Source organism: Enoplosus armatus, chromosome 18, assembly GCF_043641665.1.
Source record: "Enoplosus armatus isolate fEnoArm2 chromosome 18, fEnoArm2.hap1, whole genome shotgun sequence".
In the NCBI taxonomy this organism is placed as follows: domain Eukaryota; kingdom Metazoa; phylum Chordata; class Actinopteri; order Centrarchiformes; family Enoplosidae; genus Enoplosus; species Enoplosus armatus.
The window spans coordinates 5,268,878-5,291,941 of NC_092197.1; positions in this window are offsets into that span (position 1 = coordinate 5,268,878).

Consider the following 23,064-nt stretch of genomic DNA (forward strand, 5'->3'; position numbering starts at 1 on the left):
TCTCGGCTTCCATCCTCTTCAGTGAGTCAGGTGTTCCTTTGTTGCCTTTGCAACTTCGATCCATGTTTCCTATCCGGTAGCTGATGTTGTCTGACTCATGTTCTCCATGTTTTGTAATTTCTGTCTCGTTAGAGCTCTGTTTGCCTATTGGCTCACCATCAGGCTGCCTTCCTGAGCCGCCGAGTTGTGTTTGTTGAATGGTTTGTAATTATCCGCAGGTCTCCCTTGGGCAATGCTCCCGGGCACCTCCCGGCAAGCATACACCGCTCCACCCACCAATGATCCCTTTCTTTTGGAGCTACGAGAGCAGCAGGAGGACTGGGAACACGCGCATCATAAAAGAAAAGTATAAGAGGCTAATTAAAACACGCAACCGTTTACCTGCATCCTCATCTTCCTCCCCAATCAACACTCACATCTCACCCTTTTTCACGTACTTCTTCTCGCCTCCTCAATCTCTCTTCCTTTTCAACTCATTGTACTGCATGGCGTCAAACAAGCTTACCTACCAATAACACACAAGTATGGGATCCTATTGCCCTCTCGTAAGGTCTTTAATGCTGTATTACATGTAGCACTGAACTCCCACAGTGGTTTAAGTCCAATCTGTACCTCTTTGGGGGATTGGGAATTAAGTAGGCAGGAGGTAATCCAAAAATACTTGTTCTTGTAATGTCTTATAATTCCATTAAGACTCTTTACCCCCTACTGGGACATTCCTGTACCTGTGGTGTAGCCCAACCCTTAATGCAACTTATTTGATTTCCATTAAATCTCTTTGCGGTTCCAAATCACATGTGTTCGACTGTTCTCCTCTTTGGCCGTGACTGTAAATGATCAGACTTTATTAATATGGAAAGCCTCCCCCTCTCTTATAGTCACAATGGTTGCTTTGTCTTATTTTTGCTTATGCTTATTACATCTGAAGATATAGGTTTCTAAAGTGACACATTCCACACTTGGAATTGCAGTCTATTAACACTTTGAAAAGGTGGGCAGGCACGTCATCTAACACTTCAAAAATCTTCAGTAACTTGCATACGTTTTGCTTAGACCTACCATGCAAGCTTTGGCTTGTGGCACAAATCGTGTTGTCTAGTTACCCAACACTTCAGTGATGTTTACCACTAGCATGCACCAGCAGCAGCCAGTGGCAGTCCTGTCATCACATTCTTTGTGCCTTTGGACCATGTACGCTGTATTCTGTGTGTGAGCTGGTAGAAATGGTCGAAATGATATTCAGTGGCCTGCCTTCCCCTCTCTTCGATAATCAGCCTTTCCTCTTGGAGGAGGAATGTAATGTGTACATAATTTGTGTCTACAGCATGTAATCTGCATTTGAAAGTTTGCTATCATTTCACAGAATTTTATGAGACTCCACTGTGTGACCCCAGAGCTCAGGAAAAAGAATCAGTTGGAGTGTGTGTGAGAGAGAGTCTCTCCCATGGTGCTATGCAGTAATGTGTGTGAAAATACCGAAAAATGGGAGACGAAATTCTACTACTTCACTCAGCTCGTGTCAGTGCACTTTCAGGTGAAACCAAAGAGACGGAACCAAAGAGAAGAATGAAAATGATATATAATAATCATAATATCACAGTCTTGCTGCATGAAATATTGCAGCTATTGGAGTTGATGGCAGATAGGCCAGGACAGATGTCAACCCACTGAATCCATTCCTGGCTAGAGAGGAAGGTAAAAAGGTATCTTGAAAGAAGAGGGATGTGTATGTTGAGTGGCCATAGATGAAAGAGACTCAAACTCTTTCATCTTTGTGTCTAGTAAAAAAAAAAAAAGGGGGGGGTGGGGGGAAATCAATCAGTGTACAAATACTGTACATTTTTGAGTTAAGGAGCAGGCCAAAGGTAAAAGGGTCTGCTCTCCAACAAAGCATTGGCTCCCTTAAATAAATGTCCCTTCTATCTTGAATCTCCATCTTACAATATACAATGCCAGCAAATAATATATATAAACAGTTTGAATAATTGATACTCGGCTAAACAGGTCGGATGCTGTTTGAAGTTAAATCCTGCCATCAGTCAATGAGTGATGACTTTCTAAATGTTAGCGACTGTTTCTCTCTCAGTACCTAATGTTTGAGGCCTGGGGACATAATGCTTCCAAGTTTTTTAACCAGCTATATAGTAAAATTAAACTTCTCTGCAAAATGTTCACTTTTAATTTATTTTCCCTAAATATACAAGTGTGGCTAATGAAGTATAATTAAGGCATTGATGGTCGTGTGTAGGGAACTAAACCACTTGGTTAGGAAAACATCATGAAGAAAAAAGAAGGGTTCAATACTTATATACGTATATAGAAATATTTATATAATATATTATTTATCAAAGCATGACGTTGCAGGCATGGGCCCTTCTCCAATTCATGACAAACAATACAACACAAAACAAGACACAGCATATAGACCATGTACATGCTTTAATAGCTCAACCTGAGAAGCATTCTGTTTGTTTGAAAAGGACTTCCACCTGGTTGTAAGTGCATTTGGACCCTAAATCCTCAATTAAGGAGGAGCATGAGGGAATAGTAGCACAGACAATAACCAAAGTTACCTTCCCCCTTAAACTCAGTAAACTCAATAATTACACTCACATCTTTTACAAAAACAGCAATGTAAAAAGAAATATTTTGAATTAAGCCTATCTATTTGGAAGAAAGAAGAAGACGCATCTTCCATATCCAGCTTTGGCTCCTGAGGAATGAACATGCAAAAGCACAATGAAAAAACAGAATTCAACTCTGGCTCTGTGCCAGCTCTTGGCAGTCCTCCAATTAACGCCTTAGTTTGGGTTAATGTATTGTCATGCCCCTTTGATACTCTGCCATTGGGGAATTCTTGTTGCAATGACTAAACCAATAAACACATCATTACTTTGTACAAAATAAAAAGAACACCCCTCTCGTTCTGAAGCTGATATCTTTTTATGCTGTTTGGATGTTGATAAGTGATTTTTTTGTATGCTGGCCTGAACCAGACCATTGTTAATAGATGACAGGCTACCAAGGTGGAGGCCGGGTTTCTAGGAAGTCAGCGTGATGCATGCACACACAGTCCAGATGACAGGGATAAAAGTAGCAGAGCTTTTCTTGGACTTCACAGACTCGGTACATTCTGATCTGTCCACAGGTGTGAAAGAAAGCCTGAACTCAACATTGTTGCCTGATTGAATTCAACTAGTAAGCAGTAAGCAAGCTTGTTAGCTTGGAGAGCTTGTTTAGCCTCTTCAATATAACTTCTTATTAAGTGCTAGCATGTCCCGACTACCTCGTCAGCTACAGTGATTCACCAACCAGTCCTGCAAGTAGTCCCTACGTGAATATTTCACAAAGACGCACGGAAGAATTTTGCTTTGTTACTCTCTGGTGAGACATTAAGAGTGATGACAGGAGTTCTTTGTATTTTCCACAATGAGCTGTGTATGGCTCACACCACATCACTCAAACTAAGAAGTCCACCAGGTCCCTGTACTCAGAGTCCTGCTCAGCTCAGCTTTGACACTACTGCAGGGTCATCTGAGGCATTCTGCAGAAGACATGATGACTCCTGGTTGCATTTGAATTTTGCAGTGTACAGTGTGAACATGAAAGGAGACAGGACTGCTCCCTGTGGGGCTGCAGAGCTGCTTACCAGCTGTCCAGGCACATAGTGCCACAGCTGCAGAAGCCAGGATCTGTCAGGTATTATATTGTGTTACTCGACCCATGGGGTTAAAACTAATGTACTACAAACTGAATAGCAGCCATGAACTTAAGGAGGAAGTGTGTAAAATGTTCCATGATTCAAGGTTGTGCACATTCATATTACATTGTGTATTTGTAACAGGAGTGGTCAGTCAATGGTGATGAAAAATATCTATGAATAACCCTCAAACCTTTTTGACAGGACTGCAATATGATGAATGTAACATAGATGTGATTGCTGTAAATCAAATTACAGTAACCACGGGTACTGTGAGTTATATGAGTTGATTTATTACACACAATTTGATATAAGTGCTTTGATGTTGCTTCAGGATGAGTGAAAGCATGTAGTCAACTGATTAGACCAAGTGATGGCAAATTGAAAACAAATTACAGGAAAACACGGAAAAGAGGAAAAAACTAAATTCATTCTAAATATAGAGGTGATTACAATGCTCAGGGAAGATAAAAGATGCACTTCAGGCATCAAGAGCAGATGAGGGGCTCTCATAAACTGTCATTTGCAGCACTCATTTTATCACAGGTAACGTTACAAATGGCTCGGTCCCCTTGTTAAATACTTTCTCAGAGGGACAGAATGAGCACACGCTGTCTTGTATCATCTATATTTTGCTTTCTAACTTGCAAATACTGTGATTTTTTTTTTCTCATGAGAGCAAATGAAAACAAAAGTGGGATCTCTCCAGTCACAGACATAAGCCCAAGAAGATCGGATGACAGCTGTACTCAGAAAACCACAATATCCATAGCAATTGCTTTTGCTTCATCAGTCAACCCTTTCCTACTGTGTACCAAAGAAGTAAAAGAAGTGCACTGTCATTGTACAATGCAAGCTGGAAAGATGTCTGATGTCTTTAAGACAGCAGCAAGTTATCAATATGAACATTTGTATTTCAGCAAGCCCAACAGCCAGATTTGAATATGCATGAGTGACAGGGAAGTAATGTGAGTGTCTGCAAACAGTATTTAACATTCTAAACACATATTAGTGTACAAAGCAAAAATCTCTACTCAATGAATGTTGCAGCATTGAAAACATTATGTGGTGGATGCAAAGTTACTGAATAAAAAAAGGAAGGTAAAGACAAGTCACTGTCAGCTATTTTACAAATGTATCTTGGGATACACTATGTGTTTGTTATTAAGTTTGTTGAAAGTGACAGCAGGTGGGCGCTTCATCCACTTCAGCTGTCTGCTGTCTTTATCTGACTGAAACCTGCAAAAACAACATTTCTTGGCCACATGGGGGCAGCAGAAACGTGCCGTTAACACATTATTGACACGTTATCACCCAATAAAGTTGATATGGTGAACATGTTGGAAAATAGTTGCGTATCCATCAGATAGAGAGAAGCATAAACATTCATTTGGAGTCATGTTCGTGTTCACCTGATGAATGTTGACTCTCCTTTTAGCTCTGTTTTGGTCACCACCAACTCCTGAGGGAAATATCTGTTTCTGTAGCAGCTAAATACTTCACTATTTTTTACCAGCTAGTCGCTAACTAAGCCCATTTGATCTTGTTTATAGATATATTGATTATAGCTGCTTTAATTGCCTCGATGGATGATCAGTGGTATAGACAGAAAACTTCCCTGTGAATGCAAATTTACTTGAGGCACACAACAGAGTGCCAGACTGTATCCTGCTCTTCTCTCACTTTTTATGCACTTTGTTCCACAGCAGGAGAGGGAGGTAAAGGAGTGCAGGAGCTGATGGTCTACTGCTGACAAGGCTGTTGCACAGCCAAATTGCTATAATGTACTGTCAATCTGACAAACCTGGAAGTGAAATTAAATAACATAAAAAATGACTTCCAGGAAACAAATCTTCTTGGGCAGCCAAGTAGCTGAACCCACCCAGGAGACTTTGACTACGGCGTAAAGAAACAACAATTATCCAACTTCTACACTCACCTGCTGAAGGTTTAAAGGGCCACTGAAGACATCGGAATATTTAGAAAATGTGTTTAGTATGCACTGGTTATTTGTTCTCCAACAGAGCAGATATCTATCGAGAATGTGCTCGAGTGACTGGGCAGTGGACTTCCACCAAAACAGAGTCCAAAAACATATGTTTAACTAATTATCTCAAAAACAGCCACAAAAATGTAACTTTCTACCAGAAAAGAGAGTGCAGTGCAGTTTGGAGGAATGGTTATATTTATACTGTTGTGAATACCCAAAGCCAATTAATATGTCATTTGAATGTTACTAAGTTGTTCAATTAAAGTAATTGCATCTTTCTTTATGACAGGTAACATCATTTCATGTCCTATAGTACCACTTAAGTTTTTAGAACTTTTATGATACTGAGAGGAGCACAGAATTCCTGTAATGCTAAAAAAAAAAGCTCCTTTGCCTCTAGGTGCTGCTTTGGCTTCTATGTGGAGGTCCCCAGGCCAACAGCAGGAGTTTGCAGTAACAAGCACCCCAGCAGAGGGAAACTGGCTATTACAAACGGGTAGAAAAATTTACAAAAAATCACAGAGACATTGGTCAAACCTCTCTAGACTTTGACTTTTGAGGACTTTTAGGACCACAACATTATAAGTATTTATTAATGCTAAGAATTTGACTTGTTCTTCCATTAGTGTATAAGCATGCTTGTACCTAATTCCAGTTAGTGGCAGGGCTGCCTCATTATTCCAAACTAATTTGTATCAGTGCTGAATTGTACCAATAGTCTGTCCTTTGTCACTCTGTTGAGGGGTTTTTCATGAGTACAGCAAAAGTGATTGTGTCAGTGCACAATCAGAAACCTATTACATGACCAGATATAATTTGCTTTTTTTTTTAACAGGATAGACCTGTTACCCCACTGCCCAGTCCAACTGAAAACATGCACTATTTTATGAAAAAGACAAGGAGATGGCTAAACATAATGAGTTGAATGCTAAAGAGCAAAAGTGGAATTGGCAATAGGAAAAAATCTGATGAGCTTTGTTTTGTTAGATCTAATGATTTCCAATCACAGTGGCTGTTGCATCTGAATTAAACACTTGATAAAGTCAAAGGATGTGGTCAAAACACCTTTTGTGGAAGAGCTCATTGACAGTTCTTTGACCCTCTTTTCTGAAAGGCTTTAATACATTAATGCACATCGGTCTAATGTAAAAAATGCAAACATGATCTATATCTTAGTGAATATAATTGTTGTGTTCCACAACTGAATCATCAAGACGCCTTGTAAAAGTATACACAAATTGGATCGTACAGTGTAGAATCTGTAGGAATTCTACTACCGGGACTAAATAAAGAACGCCTACTTGAACAAAGATTTAATTATGATTTCGTCATACAGCAGTTTGATGAAGGAGGGTTACTTTGTAAGCAATCTACCCACCGATTTAATTGTACTTGAAGAAAAGTTACAGGACTCGTTTGATAAGTGAATTCAACAAAAAACGCCCACGTCTAGGCTATTTTTGCACAGCCACCATCAAGGCTTGAATCGCATCATCAAATCAACTGGGCAAGGAAAACAGGCAGAAAACAATCTAGCACCCAAACAAGCAGTCCAGTAAATAAAATAGTCTGATGCACGGAATGAGCAGCCTTGGGACGGTGAAAATCAATTAAGTCGGGGGTCTGTTGGGTGTTTGGGGGGGGTGTGTGCTGTTCCTTCCTGATAAGAACATTTCTGTGCTTGATTTGGTTATGCCAAGAGAAGATTATCGCCTGGCAGGAGCAGCAGTAGGCCTTACTCATTAAGTGGTGGGTTATTGCCAGTCCTCAACATCAGAGCCAAGGTTTTAGTACATTGTAATGGGGGCTGGGTAAACACTCAAACACACAGGGAATCTTGGCCTGCTTTACTTTTGCAAAACTAAATTGCCTGTTTTTATCGAGGATTAGTTATTAACCTTGATCCTGTTTAAATGTCAGAGGGTTCTTCATCAGATGTGCAGTGCTGGGACATGTGGTGATGCCGCAGTGAAGGTATGGATTTTACAAAAGAAAGAGGCATCCGTTTATCCTTTTAAAATAATGATACATGGGTCATTACTTTGGCTTCCCTGCTGCTGTTAGCCATTGTTTCCTTTTAAATGATTTGTGGGATTTTCCGTTTGCAGCAGGGATTGTTTGAACCAACAGAGAGTCCACGGATGAATTGCCCCACCAAACAAGCTGTCCATTTGTGGTTCAAGATGATAATTGGTCTCACAAGTAACAGTAGCTTAGTGATACTTTTCTGTCAATCATATCATTTCATGTTAACACATTTTGGCCTTAGCGTGCTGTAATCATACATTTAGAGGGACACAACGAGAAGTCTGGCTGTGAAACAGAATGTACAAACTTCCACGAAAAGCCTGAAAACTAAGTCTTAACCCTGAATTCCAATTGAATCAAGTTATTGTAAAAACAACAACTTTAAGACTTCAGTAGGGGGATATTTACCCATAGGTATGTTCCTAGTCTGCCCTTGGACATGTTTGGTAGAAAGGTTTCAATTGCGACACCACACAAGTGCACCACCCCAGGACCCAGAAATGAAAAAGCCCGTCATGTGTAATTGGTGTGTGCGGCGGCATTGTGCTGAGCCACTGGGACCCTGAGTAAATATAACCTGACAGTGTGAAAAAAGGGAGAGAAAGGTTCTTTTGATCCCTTATTCATCTCTCCCCTGTCACTGATAAGGCTGGCAGGGTTGGACGATGGAAGGATGATTTTCCCTGAGGAGAGAGGAAGCTACACTACAGTGTCACAATACAGACTTGGAGAAACAGAGACAGAAGCACAGGGGGTGGAGAGGGTGAAATCAAAGAATAATGCTAAATGTGAGCGATTATAAAAGCATTTTCTTGTGGAAATGGAGGGCAAAGTCGGAGAGGATGAACTATCTTTCCTATTGAATGGAGGGTTTCACACACTGGATGTATGTGCCTCTGCAGCGTTTGTTCTCTTCCCTCTTCTGACTAAGGCCTATCAAATAAATATTCGAAATCCGAAAATTTGACAGTAATGCTTTCTTCTTTTTTCCCCCTCATGTGCCCCAATGGTGTTTAATGCATTGGAGTATTTAATGCGCAAACAGCTTTATGTAAATGAAAATTGGAGGAAGTGAGATTGTGTGTGTGTGTGTGTGTGTGTGTGTGTGTGTGTGTGTTAAGAGAGGGAAGAAGAAAAAAAAAAGTAGGAAGGAGAGAAAAAGGGAGAAGTGGCGAGACACGGCTGTTCATTCAAGCATAATTCCATTACAGTTGGTGGCTGCTGTGAAGAGGAACCATTAGAGGTGTAATCAGGATGGATGGATGGGGATGAGGACAGAGACGATGAACAAGGGGAGATATACAGCTGATGGTATGTGATTGAGCCATAGCCTATGACCCAGTGGGGAAGGACTATAAGAGAATGTAATGACACCTGTCAGTGAAGGCAATAATGACGTCACTGGCCCAATATTTCTTGCTCTTGCTTTTTTCTCCCCGTTGTCTCTCTTCTGTCTTCCCTTTCTGTCTCTCTTTTTCGTTTTCTCCCTCCTCTGTCTTTTGGGTCCTCTCCTCAGAGACGATGGACAATTCAAGCTCTGTTTTAAAGAAGAAGACTGCAGGCCCCAAAGGAAGAGTTAGCACTTAAAGTAGTAGTGAAACTTTTATTTAAGTGTAAGTGTTATTAGCAAAAAGGTAAAAGTACTCATTATCAGTGGTGGATGAAGTATTTAGATCTTTTACTTAAGTAGAAGCAGTAATACAATAATGGAAAATGTATCAAACATAAAGGTACTCATTATGCAGAATAGACCCTTTCAGTTAGTTAGTTTAGATCATTATTACTGATGCATTGGTGTCTAAGTAGCATTTTACTGTTGCGTTGGACAAGATGGAGGTAACTTAAACTACTTTTTATACTTTTTTGAAGATTAATATGCAAACACCCCAATCTCATGAAGCCATTTCTGTTTAGAATGCAATCCTAAAAACCTTTAACTTTTCCTAAAGCAAGTGAAACAAATCTGCCAAACATTTTTTTTTGAGTGGCCATATCTTGAAACAAGCAGATTACTGCACAACAATTATGAAAAATACTTGTTACCAGTTGATTTGCAGTGAAAATGTGTTTCTTCTGCACTATAGATAATGACTTTAAGGACTTAATTACAGATAAAAATGACTTGATAAGAGGGATTTTCAACATTCCCCTCTGAAATGTATATAAGTAGAAGTATAACGTAGCATAAAATTTAAATACTCAATAAAGTACAAGTTTCTCTGAATTGTACTTAAGTACAGTATGAGTAAATGTACTTATCATTTGATGATTTTCTACTGGTTAGTTTGATCTATAACAGTGCATCATATTTTCTAAGCTGATCATAAGTTTGTATCTAAAACATTGATCTCCAAAGTAACTAGTAACTACAGCTGTCAATGAAATGTAGACGAATATAAAGCACAATATTTGGATCTGAAATGTATTAGAGTATACGTATAGTATAGTATAGTAGCATAAAACAAAGATACCCAAGTGTATGAAACTAAAAACTGTACTTAAAGGATACTCCAGTGATTTAGTATTGCATTAAGTGCCCAAACATTATGGTCAACATCGATGTAGCGGAGGCAGAGACTCCAAAAACACTCCTACACTTCAATTGATGCAACTCAACAGCATTTTTCATTAAACTCACCCTGCATGGTACAGACAGCCTTTCTGTTAAACATTTGTAGTCTCAAGCCCATTTTGAGATAACCCCTAATGACATCATCACAGTTATTTTACCAGAAGCTTTACAAGGCAGAAGACAGAACACAGCTGTTTAAACAAGTAAACTGATCTTCATGTGTAAAATCGGTGGAGTGCTCCTTAAAGTACAGTGCTGGAGTAAATGTACATAGTTTTGCTCCTCGACTGTTAAAGAGGATGTCTGTCCTTATGTAAAAACCATTCAGCATCCATCAAGACTCAGCACTTATTTTCTAGTAGGTGAGCCGGGAAAGCAAAATATACTCTTTTCTATAATGTTGAAATTAACTGTATCTCTGAAAAAGTCGCAGAACTGCAAAAACCTACACTTAGCATCATCATTTTCAGTAGCAGTCAGCTTCAAAAAAGAGACCTGCTTTTATGAACAGCTTTATACCAGCTGGAGAAAGTGTAAAACATCTAAAACAAAATTCTGTCTGTAAATTTCAGCTGTTAAGCCTATATCTATTGGACATGTAGAAAGCCCTTGACTTTGCCTAACATTGCGGAGAGGGTAAAGCGAGATGAGATATGTTAAAAGCAATCAATCCACACTCTGTAGACCCCTTGGGATCCACGCTTGTGCTCTATTTTCTTTCCAAGACATGGTGCTGCACCTAAACTAAAGCCTAGGTTATTTGATACAAGCCGTGGAGTTGCTTAGTAGCCCACAGTGCTTTGAGAAAGCCATTCCTTTACATTAGGGCTCGGCCAGGTCAGGCATTATATTCATGATTAAAATTACATGTTACTCTCATCTTGCTCAGGGAATCAGATGATTGTATTCATCAGGTGGCACAGTTCCTTTCATCAGCAGGTATGAAAGCTATGACTACATGCTGTTCACACAAACCTATCCACCCCAACCAAAGATTGTGGTTATAGCAAATGAAATATGGTCAAGGTAGGATTAGGGTTGGGCAACTAAAATACTTAAAGGTTCTCTGTCGAGTTTTCAAGGTTTCTGCTTACATTTAGCGTGAACTAATAAAATAATGAAATTAATTTTGAAACCTGTATTGTTTACATCAATTTTACTTGCTGACAGAGTTCTCCTTCCCTGCCTTTGCTGGCACATTGCTGTGTTTCTTGGCACATTGCCGCAACCTGTAGATCAGTTGAATAGTGTGAAACCATTGGCAGGAATATGTATCACATCACCCGTGTGCGTTGACCAACTATTGAAAACATTGCTCCATAAGATCTATTATGGTCAAAAACACAGTATCTGTAAGATATTGTTGGCATTAGGCAACTAAAACACATGATTAAGGCTAGGGAAAGGCTCTTGGCCCAGACTCCTGCATGAAAGTCAGACAAGCTACACCTCAACCTCCACACTCTTAGTTTCTGCCATTGGCATTGGATGGAAATCGTGATGTGTGAAATGGTCCAATATGGTCCCTGGGTTACTGGGCTGCTTTTCAGACAGACAAATATGGATGAAGGGGAAGGTGTTTTCAAATATAGCTGCTCACACTGTGATTGATCATGTGAGGATCTCAGTGCAGTGGCTGTCCACAAAGCTTCAGCTGGAGGTACACAAGCATCAATACCAGATGACTCATTCTCAGCTGGCAACTGAGCCATGAACAAAGTGGTAGTTGGGTGGTGGGTAGAGTTACTTGGTGCTGTTTTCCACCACATACTGACTCATTTGGCTGTAATCCACTTGCTCCAGGGCAGCTGCCTTATCTTCATGGATTGATGAGTTCTACTCACATCTAATCACATTTGCAAAGAATTACTTTCTGAGAGTGAATAAAGAGTTCGGAATAAACACACGCACACACATACGCACACACACACACACAAAATTTAATGTTGTCAAAACAGCAGGAAAGATAGGCCACCAACAAGTCATTGGACAAACTTTGCTGTACAGCTGTACATAGGAAAGCTTTATCCATCATTGGTGGCAATAAACACCCCCCCATACTGAGTTCGTCCCCTCAGGGTGATGCTACCCTGGCAAATATATTATAGTCCAATAAATTCCATGAACAAACTGCACTAACCTGCGCTCCTGTGAATTGAATGTACGCTGTACACTGTGTGTCTGTCGTATTAATTGTTGTACAATTGTGATGTGATGAGATTTGCTGTATTGTGATGTTTTTACTGTATCTGGTGAGACCAAAGGAGATTTTCTGGCCTTGGCTGGACAATGAAGCTGTATTTTATTCTCTTCTATTCTAGATCCCATGTGTACAATGAATGGATGAGGACCAGCAGGACCATACAGTATGAACAGAAACACTTTATGTTGAGTCACCACATGCATAATAAGGATAAATAGAATGCATGATAAAAGCCTTTGCCCTCTCATTTGATAGTAGGATGAAAGGAACACCAGACACTGATGTCTAATGTCATGGCATATTAATGATACCCTAATGCACATTCTTAATAAGCTACAGTAATTATACAGCATAGAGTGTAGTGGGGAAAAAGCTATTATTTGATTTGATGCCAAAGAAAATAAATATTCATGGATTCTTACAGATAGCTAATGGTGGGACTCATCTTTAACCACATAGTCCTCATGAAAGAAAAGATAGATACTGGTTCATAAAGGGTGACCCAGTGCGAAGACGTATCGTCCTAATGCAGACTGTTGTTGGACCTTGATGCATTATGATTTAGTTATGAAACACATTTACACCCAATTCACTTAATTCAGATAAGAAGGACGAGGTACTTCTCATCTTATTGCAACTTAAAATATAAATGAGGCAGAAACAACCCTTCATATTCTTCAACTTAATGTTTCACCAGATATTATAGTATATTATATTATAGTATATTCAAAACTGAACGCAGACAAATGAAGACAGAAACATAATAATGACTTACAGAAAAACAGTTGGAGTGGATGCTAAGCATATATTTGAACAGTTTGGTTCCACTGCCAGTGAAGCTAATGTCATACCACACAGCTTTTTGTCAACATTGGACAGCTGTGCAGATTTTCTCACTCTCTATAGCCAGGGGAGGAGGAAGTATTCAAGTCCTTTACTTAAGTAAAAGTACTAACACCACAATGTTCTGCACTGAAAATCTTACTTAAGTAAAAGTATGTAAATATAATCAAGAAAGTAAAAGTGCTCAAGAAAAATGTCCCCTGTGACTGTTATACTATTATTATATCATTAGATTATTTATTACTCATGTAAAAGCAGGATTTTACTTTTATAGTTTGTTGAGGTGGAGCAGATTTGTAAAATGGACTTTCATTTTGTTTCTGAAATGTTTACAGTATGTCAGCGTGATTTGCTCTTCAGACTCTGATACCAGATGAGCGCCACAAAAATTGAAAAAACATGTTTTAATGTTTTCTATCATCAACTTGACTCCAGGACTCTTTCTTGCAATGCCAAATTCGTCTCAGTGAATGATGTCACTTGTGGAAAAGATTATCCCTCTCTTGGTAATGTAGGTACTTGCTACTGTTTGCAACTCAGGCTATAAGTGGAGGAGTGACTGCTGTCACCGCTGTTGCTGCAGAAAAGGAAAAAATGTCTTGATAACATGAATTCACAAACTCATTGTTTTTTGTATCTCGCCTCCTTTCTTCTTCTTTCTATTATGTTCCGGGATTTCTTCTGTCATAAATATGGTATACTTCATTTGACTGAGCAAAGACTTCATGTATGCCTATACACTAGGTACTTGAACATGTAAAATTAGTGATGACCACTTTACTCATCTGCGGTGTTCCCAGTCAAAAATGGCCGGCCATAGGAAATGAATGTGTGAGACTATATTATGTTCAAGCAGCAGATGGAAAACACCCAGCGCTGTGCTCCAAGCGACATCAAAACCAGCCTCACCTGCCACAAATGCCATGCATACATTTACAAGGATCACACATTGCCACAGACAGCTTTATGTTAATTTTATTACAATCTGTTTTTAGGTTAATTCTATGTTTTTGAAATAAATGTTCATGTAGAAATGAATAAAATCACATCTGTCAGCTTTCATCACCAAATGAGATTATGATACTAATACATTTTGTTTAGGTGGTTTGAGATTAGTATCCTGGCTAAACTGTGACAATCCCTCAGTACCTTTTCCTCAGGTCTTAACTATAGTCAAAACTTTCTTTTACTGAAAAACAAGTGGTATTAATACAGATAACTGAGATCTAAACACCATAAATTCCAGAGATGAGTGTAGAACTTGTAATAATGACTAGGAATGAAGTTGGTTGAATAATGTCACATCATGTATCATTCGCTGATAATTTATGCTTCATGTTGAACAATTTGAACATGATTACAATAGGAAAATTACAATAACAAACAAGGAACTAACACAATAGCAAACTATGCTTTCCTCTGTGATGTGACACTATATTTATTACATGGTGTAATTTTGATGGAATTCATGATGTTATTAAACCTATTGTTGATCAAGTGGTGGTTCAGTTGGAGTATTATTTCCCATTGCACCTACTTGTTGCTGATGAGCCCATAATCCCAGGCAGCACTGAGCCTCATACTGTGTGGATGGAGGTTACTTTGCTTGAGAGGAATGGATCTCACCCAAGAAAAGGTCAAAGTTATTAACACAGTGGGACTCAATGGAACGCAATGGTCCTTGAGACAATTATGAAGGATGACCTGTCTAAGCCACCTGTCCAACACTCTCCTGTGGCCTGTGATGATGATGCCTATCAGTTTGTTCAGCGTTGACGTGGTGATCCACTGAAAGTCTACTTTCCAAATGTCTTACTGTTATGATTTATAGTCCTCTGTCTTTGTCAGACTTTAGTTTCAAGAAGAGTCTGCATGCTTGAAACATCACATGGAAGGAACACTGTGATTATATTACCCTATATGTTTACATGTGACAAATAAACTTGATTGATTGATCCTTTGATGCACTGGAGTGTTATGGGATCCCTGTATGGAGTTTATTTGTTGTTACAAGTTCTTTACTGTGAGTGATCTACATAGTTAAACCAGTCTGTGTAGCCTGTATACAGTAGTGTAACGCTGTACCGAACAAGCTTCATTTATCATTTAAAAAGGTATCGGCTGGCTCGTGATGGGTTGAAATCGGTTTAATAATTGGATGCTGCAGCTGAACTGATGGAACTGTAAAAGAATAAAATGGAGCCAGTGAAAGTCAAGGGCAATTTTCATATGCATGAATTTTAATGAAACAACATGCCTACCTAAAAGGTTTATTGTTGAATCGCTGCAGCCTGCTATAATGGAGTATAACCATTCAAACATGAAACACATGAAACACATTTGACAATATAAAAATGGTTGGACTGGAATTTAAAGTTGAGATATAATGGAAAAACCTTTTTAACCCTTTTAGATGGCATCCTCTGTCATATTGTGCACCTTTTTAAACAATATATGTCCATACAAATTACAAAAAATCAATGTCTTAGTATTTTTATATAAAAATCCAATCAAAATCATGTCTCAAATTTTATCCATGTATTCCGTCTGTTCAATTAAAGAGGGAGGAAATCAGGAAAAGACATGCCATGGTGTTCTCCCAGAATGCCCTCCTGGTTGAAGTCACAAACACATGCACGCTTATATGCACACATATACAGTATACTCACACAATGATGCACATTTGGCTTCAACAGCTTCTCCAAAAAACAAGCTGGCTAGCTAAAAATACAGAATTTTGCCTGCCGTATTCTACAAATTTACAATTTTCCCTAAAATATTATAATAATTTTCTTTATTTATTATTGTATTTATTAGGTTATTTGATGAAAAAGGTTATTACAGTTTTTACATCAATAAAAGGTGTGAGGTAGCTGTTTCCCATTCTGAAAACAGCAATTGTAATAACAAGACAGAGACAAAAAAAATTCAGGGTAACATAACTGTCTGAATGCTTTGATTGACTGATTGATTGATTGATTGATTGTGTCCTGCACCATATGGTGCCCAGCCATGTAGACTCACAAGACACTAGACAACAACAACAACCAGGATGGCTACATGACTAATCATAATATACAGTTCCACAAATTCAAAAAGGGAAGATTTCAATTTAAATTTCCGTGACTAAAAGAATAGTCCTGTTATGAATGAGACAGTGGATGGATAACTATGTGCCCTATCCTAGTTTAAGATTTTTAGCCTTTACTCAACTGGAGAAGGTGCTTTGAATGCACTTTTACACAAGTCATGTATTTGTTATCTCCTTTCTATTATTCTCACAACATACACTGTAATGTGATACAGCATTTCAACTGGAGAAATCTGCTCAAGTCCCCCCTCACAGTGAGCATTTCACCCCGCTGAAATGTGCTTGAACAAGCAATTGGACCTCATATCCTGCGATCAATATCACAAGCTGTGAAGCATTGCTGTGGCTGAATTGATAATATGTTTTCTCTGTAAAATAATGCATGAACCTCTGTCGAAAAAAAAAAAAAAAGTGGTCACACATAGGTGAGAAACAGTCTCCACTGAATCCCTCCAACTCATTACAAATCATGCATAATGTATCTTAGGTGGGGTAATAAATGTTTTTTTTCTATTCTGTGCGTTTGGTCGTGTGTGTGCTTGTTTTGTATGTTGTTTTTCTCTGACCTGAAACATGCTCTTGAGAGGTGCAGCAAGGGTATATGCGGTAATGCCCTGCGGCCTTGAGCCTAATTGGTCTCAGAGCTCATGTCACTTCACAAATTTTAAGCAGAATTTACACTGGCTAACTGCAGGTGGAGAGACACCTGCCCCACATTTAGTCACTGTTAGTATTTGCCTTTGATTTACTTTGCCACCCTCTGACCTCTCATTTCCCAGTGGCACATTTTGATCAATATGTAAGACAAATGTTGATAACCTTGGCTTGACCTCCTCTCATCCTGCCAAGTGGATTTAACAGTGTATGCACTGCAAAGCGTGTGTGTGTTCGGTGGATGGAGGAGTATGTTGATATATCCGAAACTGTATTTCATTTATTGCTGGCTTGGTTACTTTATGGTGCAAGATTTGAGTAGACATACTTCACTACAGCAATTGGATAATTCTCCCTTTTGTCATTAAAGTAAAAAATGCCATCGTCATTTTTGTGCCTCACTTTCCATGTCCTAAAGTAAATGACTCAAGGCGCATTGGCCTAGTCTTAAATGTGTATTATTCATTTTCCATACTGTTGCAGCTAACTTTAAAGTGTGTCCTGCGTTAAATGCTGTGAACCTATTACGTATTAAGTGCCTTATCATTTTAATGCAGGATGTTATACTCTTTTTTTCTTTATCCAATTTTAATCTCCTTCACATTTAGACATGTCTTCTGCTGCACCCTCGGTTCTTTTTATCTGCTAGATTTTTATGATAGCTCAGAATTCAATTGTGTTATATTCTACAGTAAATGGTAACACGGATCTAATTTAATGTGTGGGACTGGAGTCAAATTAAGTTCTTATCCCCATGGTGACATTTGTCTTCTGCAGTTGACCCCTCCTAATGGTAAAGGAGCAGCGGGCAGCTTTGAGGGACCTGCTCAAACCCAAAGTAGCCTGGTTCCAGATCTCAAAATCTCCACCCAAATCTCTTATTTCTTTAGCAATTTGAATAGATGAATAATAAAGGCATAAAACTGAATGAATGAATGAATGAATAAATGAATGAAGTGAAAAAAAGACATTTCTGTCTAAATAGAAGGCCACATCCAAAGCTCTCCTAGGCAAAATTATACTCCCCTAAAACCTTACCTTTTAAGGCACACAAGACACAAACCTTTTAAGACGTCACTGGTGCTAACAGTAAGCTGGCTTCTACAAGTGTTAAATCCTGTATGTAAGACACATTACATGTGACATCACTGACGTGTGGATGTGGATGCATTGGAGTTTTTTTTAAAGGCACCTTTAATGAAGGTGGGCTGCGTAACGAAAATAATGTAATGAGCAATGTAAATAGGCTAATTAATTGCTGTTAAGCAATGAATAGCTGAATGTGTAATGAGTAATTTAATAAATTTTTCAAGTAACGTGGCCGACACTGAATACCTGGTACTTAAAGCGACTGTGACTTCTGTTTGTACTTCTACTAGTACTTTGATACCAACTACCGTAAGCATGCACTACCTCTACTAATAATCTTTCACTCTCGTTAAAAGATTAATGCTTTTGTTCTTCAGAACATTTTCATAATGTAGCCTTCTTCATGCTGTGTGTCAAGTCATTTTATTTATTCCCGTGCCTAGTTTAATTTCACCTTTGTTTATGAAATACAAAGGAGAAAAAAAGAATCTCCTCACATAATGCAGCATTCACTGGTCTGTAAAACAGAGACTTGGAATACATCCAGCGCTGACAGTGGCAATATGTAGCTGAAATTAGGGAAGCCTTGTCAAGACTTGTCAGGTAGGGCATCTGTTTTAGCACAGATTTCAGAGGTAATGATTATACTCTGATGATGCACAGCTGTGGGCCATCATCATACCACCAATCCCTAACCCAAGAGAGTGATACTGAAAGAGAGAGTCATCCCAGGCATCCGCAGAGTGAAGACATTTAGGATTCATCTCATCATAAGATCACAAGCCATCAAATGAATACAGCTTTATAGCTAAAGTACATGGGGGGTAAGATCTGAGCGAGCTGCAGCCTGGCAGAGTGTGAGAGAGGAGAGACCTTTGAGAGCAGAGAAGAAAGGAAGAAAGTAAAAGGTGAGAGAAAGAGAGCGGTTGCCACCCGCTGGTTGGACAGCGGGGAAGTGGTCAGTGTAATCAGTTATTGAACTTTTCATTAAATCAGTCCTGCGTCATCTTTAAGTGGTCAAAGAACGTCTTTACCAATGGTTATGAAAGACTAAATCTGGCAAGATCAACCCTGCTGAACACATCAGTGGGGTGGCTTTCCTGTAATCAAATGGGTAATGGTTAAAGTTACGGAGTTATTAGTTCTTACTTAACCCTGTTAGGGAGACCTAAAGGTTAAAAATAACACAATGCCCCATACTTGTATTTAACTTAAAGAGTTGTTGGAAAGAAAAGTGATAATGAGTAATGTGGATACTTTCCTCATTGAGTAAAGTATTAAATATAGGTGGTTTTGGAGTGTAATTTCTTGCGTTGAGTTACTTTCCAACACTGAAGTATTTTTACTGCGAGTCAGCTGTATATCTTCAGGACAAAATGTTTTTTCCTCTCCATGACCCTGAACAGGATGAGTGATTTAGAAAATGGATATGGGTGTGTATTCCTATCCACATTGATTACATTTTCTTTTTAACTTTTAACTTTTTTGCTTTTATCATAATATTACATCAACCACCCTACTTCATCATCCACACTTCAGGAACATTGACAGCTGTCAATCATGCTGGCAACTTTTTCAAAGCTTCCTGGACTGTTGCAAAGACAAGTCCTCTCATTCATGTCAACGTATTGTACTCTGAAAAAGCCGACCTCTTGGTTTTCTCTCCAAAAACTCCTCAGCCCAGCATTTTCTTTTTAATTAGTGCATAAATCATCTTCATCTTGTATAAAATGTTTCTGCATTCCGTCCTTTTCACTTTCACTCCTGCGCAAATCAAGTTCTCACTGCATTATAAATCATGTAGGAGTTGTATTCATATTGATAAATGATCAGAGCTGGCTGTACCTTCACCACACTGCGTCTTAATAGAAAGTTATGATCAATTCAGTAAGGGTGTTTCACTGATTTCACATATGCACGGGTATCTTGCAAAAATCTAACTAATCCAATTGCATTTTACATTTAAGCCTAATGCCTCTTTAACAAAACAATCTTAACACTTTGAAACTTATAGCCTATAAACATATTTCAGAAGTCTGCTACAGAAAAGGTTTGAAGGTTTGACTTTTCTACTATCTCATTGACCCCAAACATAAAAAGCGTAACTGTATAGGATAACAAACTGTGCATTTCTTTGTCTGTGAATAACATTTTTGGCGATTTGTTCATGCATTGTCTTCAATGCTGCTGTCAACCAGGGTTTTTGCACCGGTGTGGCACTGCTCATCTTTAAGGAGTGTGTTGAGGCCTTTGTCCTCCCTTGAAATTGGCAGCCAGTTTTAGCCCTCTGAGACAAATTCTACCTGTCCATATTATAAATGAACACGATTAAAGAGAGTATGCTGTTGCATTAACTTTTCCTAAGGCAACCAGCTGAAGAGAAGAGTGAATGATATAGAGACAAGGATTGCCTGACCAAACACCAGATTGCACCTCCCACCCTGTTAAATCTTAAAACTGCTGTAATCAATATTCTTATATTAATAATGGATCAAATGACTCCTGCACGTTTATCTCAACAGTGTCCCTCAAAGTGAAAAACCCACATATAGTCAGACGCAGCTTGCAGCTACTTTCATCGAAAAAGCTGTAAAAACCCACTATACACTTCCTGCCCAGCACCAAGCCAGACAAAGCTACCGACTAGCTTTGTGTGTGTATAAAGGAGCATTTAGTAGCTAAAGAGCCACAGATTTCCTTCAGAAGTTGGTGGAGAGCAAAAGAGAGTGAATATTGGACGGACATTTATCAGGTGGCGAGAAAAACAACTCAGAATGAATGCTAATGTTAACCCATATCAGCTGGACGTGTTCTCCATATCATCTTTTTAAGGCGCTAATATGCCAGTGTTGTGTTTACAGCTTGTTTCTGCAGCCCCCAGGTGGCCAAATAATCTGTTGTTGCAGATTTCAGCACAAAACAACTGAGCAAGGATGAATTTTAATGGTGGTGAAATGTGTCACCCCATTTAGCAGAGATCCAGTTGCTGACCAGGGCCTTGTGTGAACAGCTATGACTTAGTATTGTGCAGGAAATTTGAATAAATTTGCATTTGTGGGATTAATAGTTGGAACCCAAGCTCATTTACCTATGTGTGAGAGTAAGAGGATCTAAAGAAACGATCAAAATCTCTTCCTCGCCTTTTTAAAATCCTTCCTTGGACATGACAGGGAGACATGAATGCAACACTACATATTTCAGCTGTATCGCTGCTGACCTGCTGAGACATGGAAAGACAATTATAGGAGAAGAAGATGACAAGCTTGTCAGCATGACGGCTCACTGTGAATTCCATTTGCCCTCCAAGCCTTTATTCACCATGAGTCACACCTGATTGAACCTCCACAGGGGAATGAAGAGGAGGCAGACTTGTTCTTCCTATTTGGCTCAAATCCACATATTGTCATACATATGTGTATGTACTTGTACTGAAAAATGTTTTAGATATAAACATACCTACTTGAATAAACATGCACGTGACCTCCAGAACTAACTCCAATAACTCACACTGAAATGCGAACACTAATCTGAACAGGGACACCAAGATAACCAGAAACAGAAAAAAAAAACAATGGGGAGGGAACAAAGCCCATCTTGGAGGAAGAAGAAAGAGAAACAACAGAAAACACTTGAGGGCAGTTTGCAATGAATGGATATGATAGATAAGGATTATGGAGCCATTTGTAATTGGTGAGTCATAGATGGTGAGTCAGAGTGATATGTAGTGTTTGGGGAGAGTTGGGGGGGTGGGGGTTAGTAAAGAAAGAAGTGTCTGCAAAGCCAATAGCCATGATACAAGATATCACTATTTGACTAAAATAAAGAAACATTTCACACATGAGCCAGAAATTCTGACTTTCACCATTGTCTTCATTCAATTTAGTTCAATACATTATGCTTGCGTAGAGCGTACTATATGAACAGGAGGTGGTTTGGCTGTCATTCACACTGTTTTTAAAAGGTGAGAATTAAACATGTGAAAGGATCATTGAGTCTGCTGATTATTTACCAGGAAATTAATTACATTTGCCTGCAAGGTATTAGGATTGATGGTAAGCAGGTGGTGGGTGTTGCGTCTTGGTTTTCAGGAGGAGGTGCAGGGTGAAAACATCAAAGATCCAATTAACCTGTGAGGCCATAGGTCCAAGTTAGAAAAACAGTGTAAAGTCAGTAACACAGTTTCATTATAAACAGCTGTCTGAATATACAGCTTGTCCTCATGCTATTCTTAAGGTAGCACAGTAATAGGAAGTCATTAAGTAGAATGGCTGAGACTAACCATTTACAAAATATTTCCAATGAAATAGTTATTTGAGTGAATTAGCGGTAGCATTAAATTTTAATTGTCTCCCTCCATAATTGTCAACGTTCAGTGACTCATAGTTCAGAGAGAGAGGGCATAAAACTGTCACATCTGTGATATTAAATGTAATGCAATCAGTATTTCAGATAACGAGCGTCACAACAGCCATACTGTGACTGAAATCAATTATGAAGAAGAGGGAAATGAAGCCCAATAAAGATCAATACATGGAACGCAAGGATGCTGAAAACCTTCATCCCACACCTCTGTTTTACTGGTATTCTGTGCTTTGAGACACACCTTCAGCGCATATATTATAGATGTTTACAACAGAACTGCACTCAGTCCCAAAACCTGCGCTCTCCCTGAGGTTGCCATTGGGACAGCTGTTCATATAAACTTAACAGGTGTTACTGGTCTCCACTGAGAGCCTCTCTCTTTTCACACTGTCTGTTTCACCTTGTTTTCCTCTCTCCCCATATTTAGGTTGTATCACCCATATCTTTGATTTCTCTCATCCAAAATATATCTGCTATGTCTCATCCAGCCCTAGTAGATCGTAAACATACATGGAGGAGCAGAAAGATACTA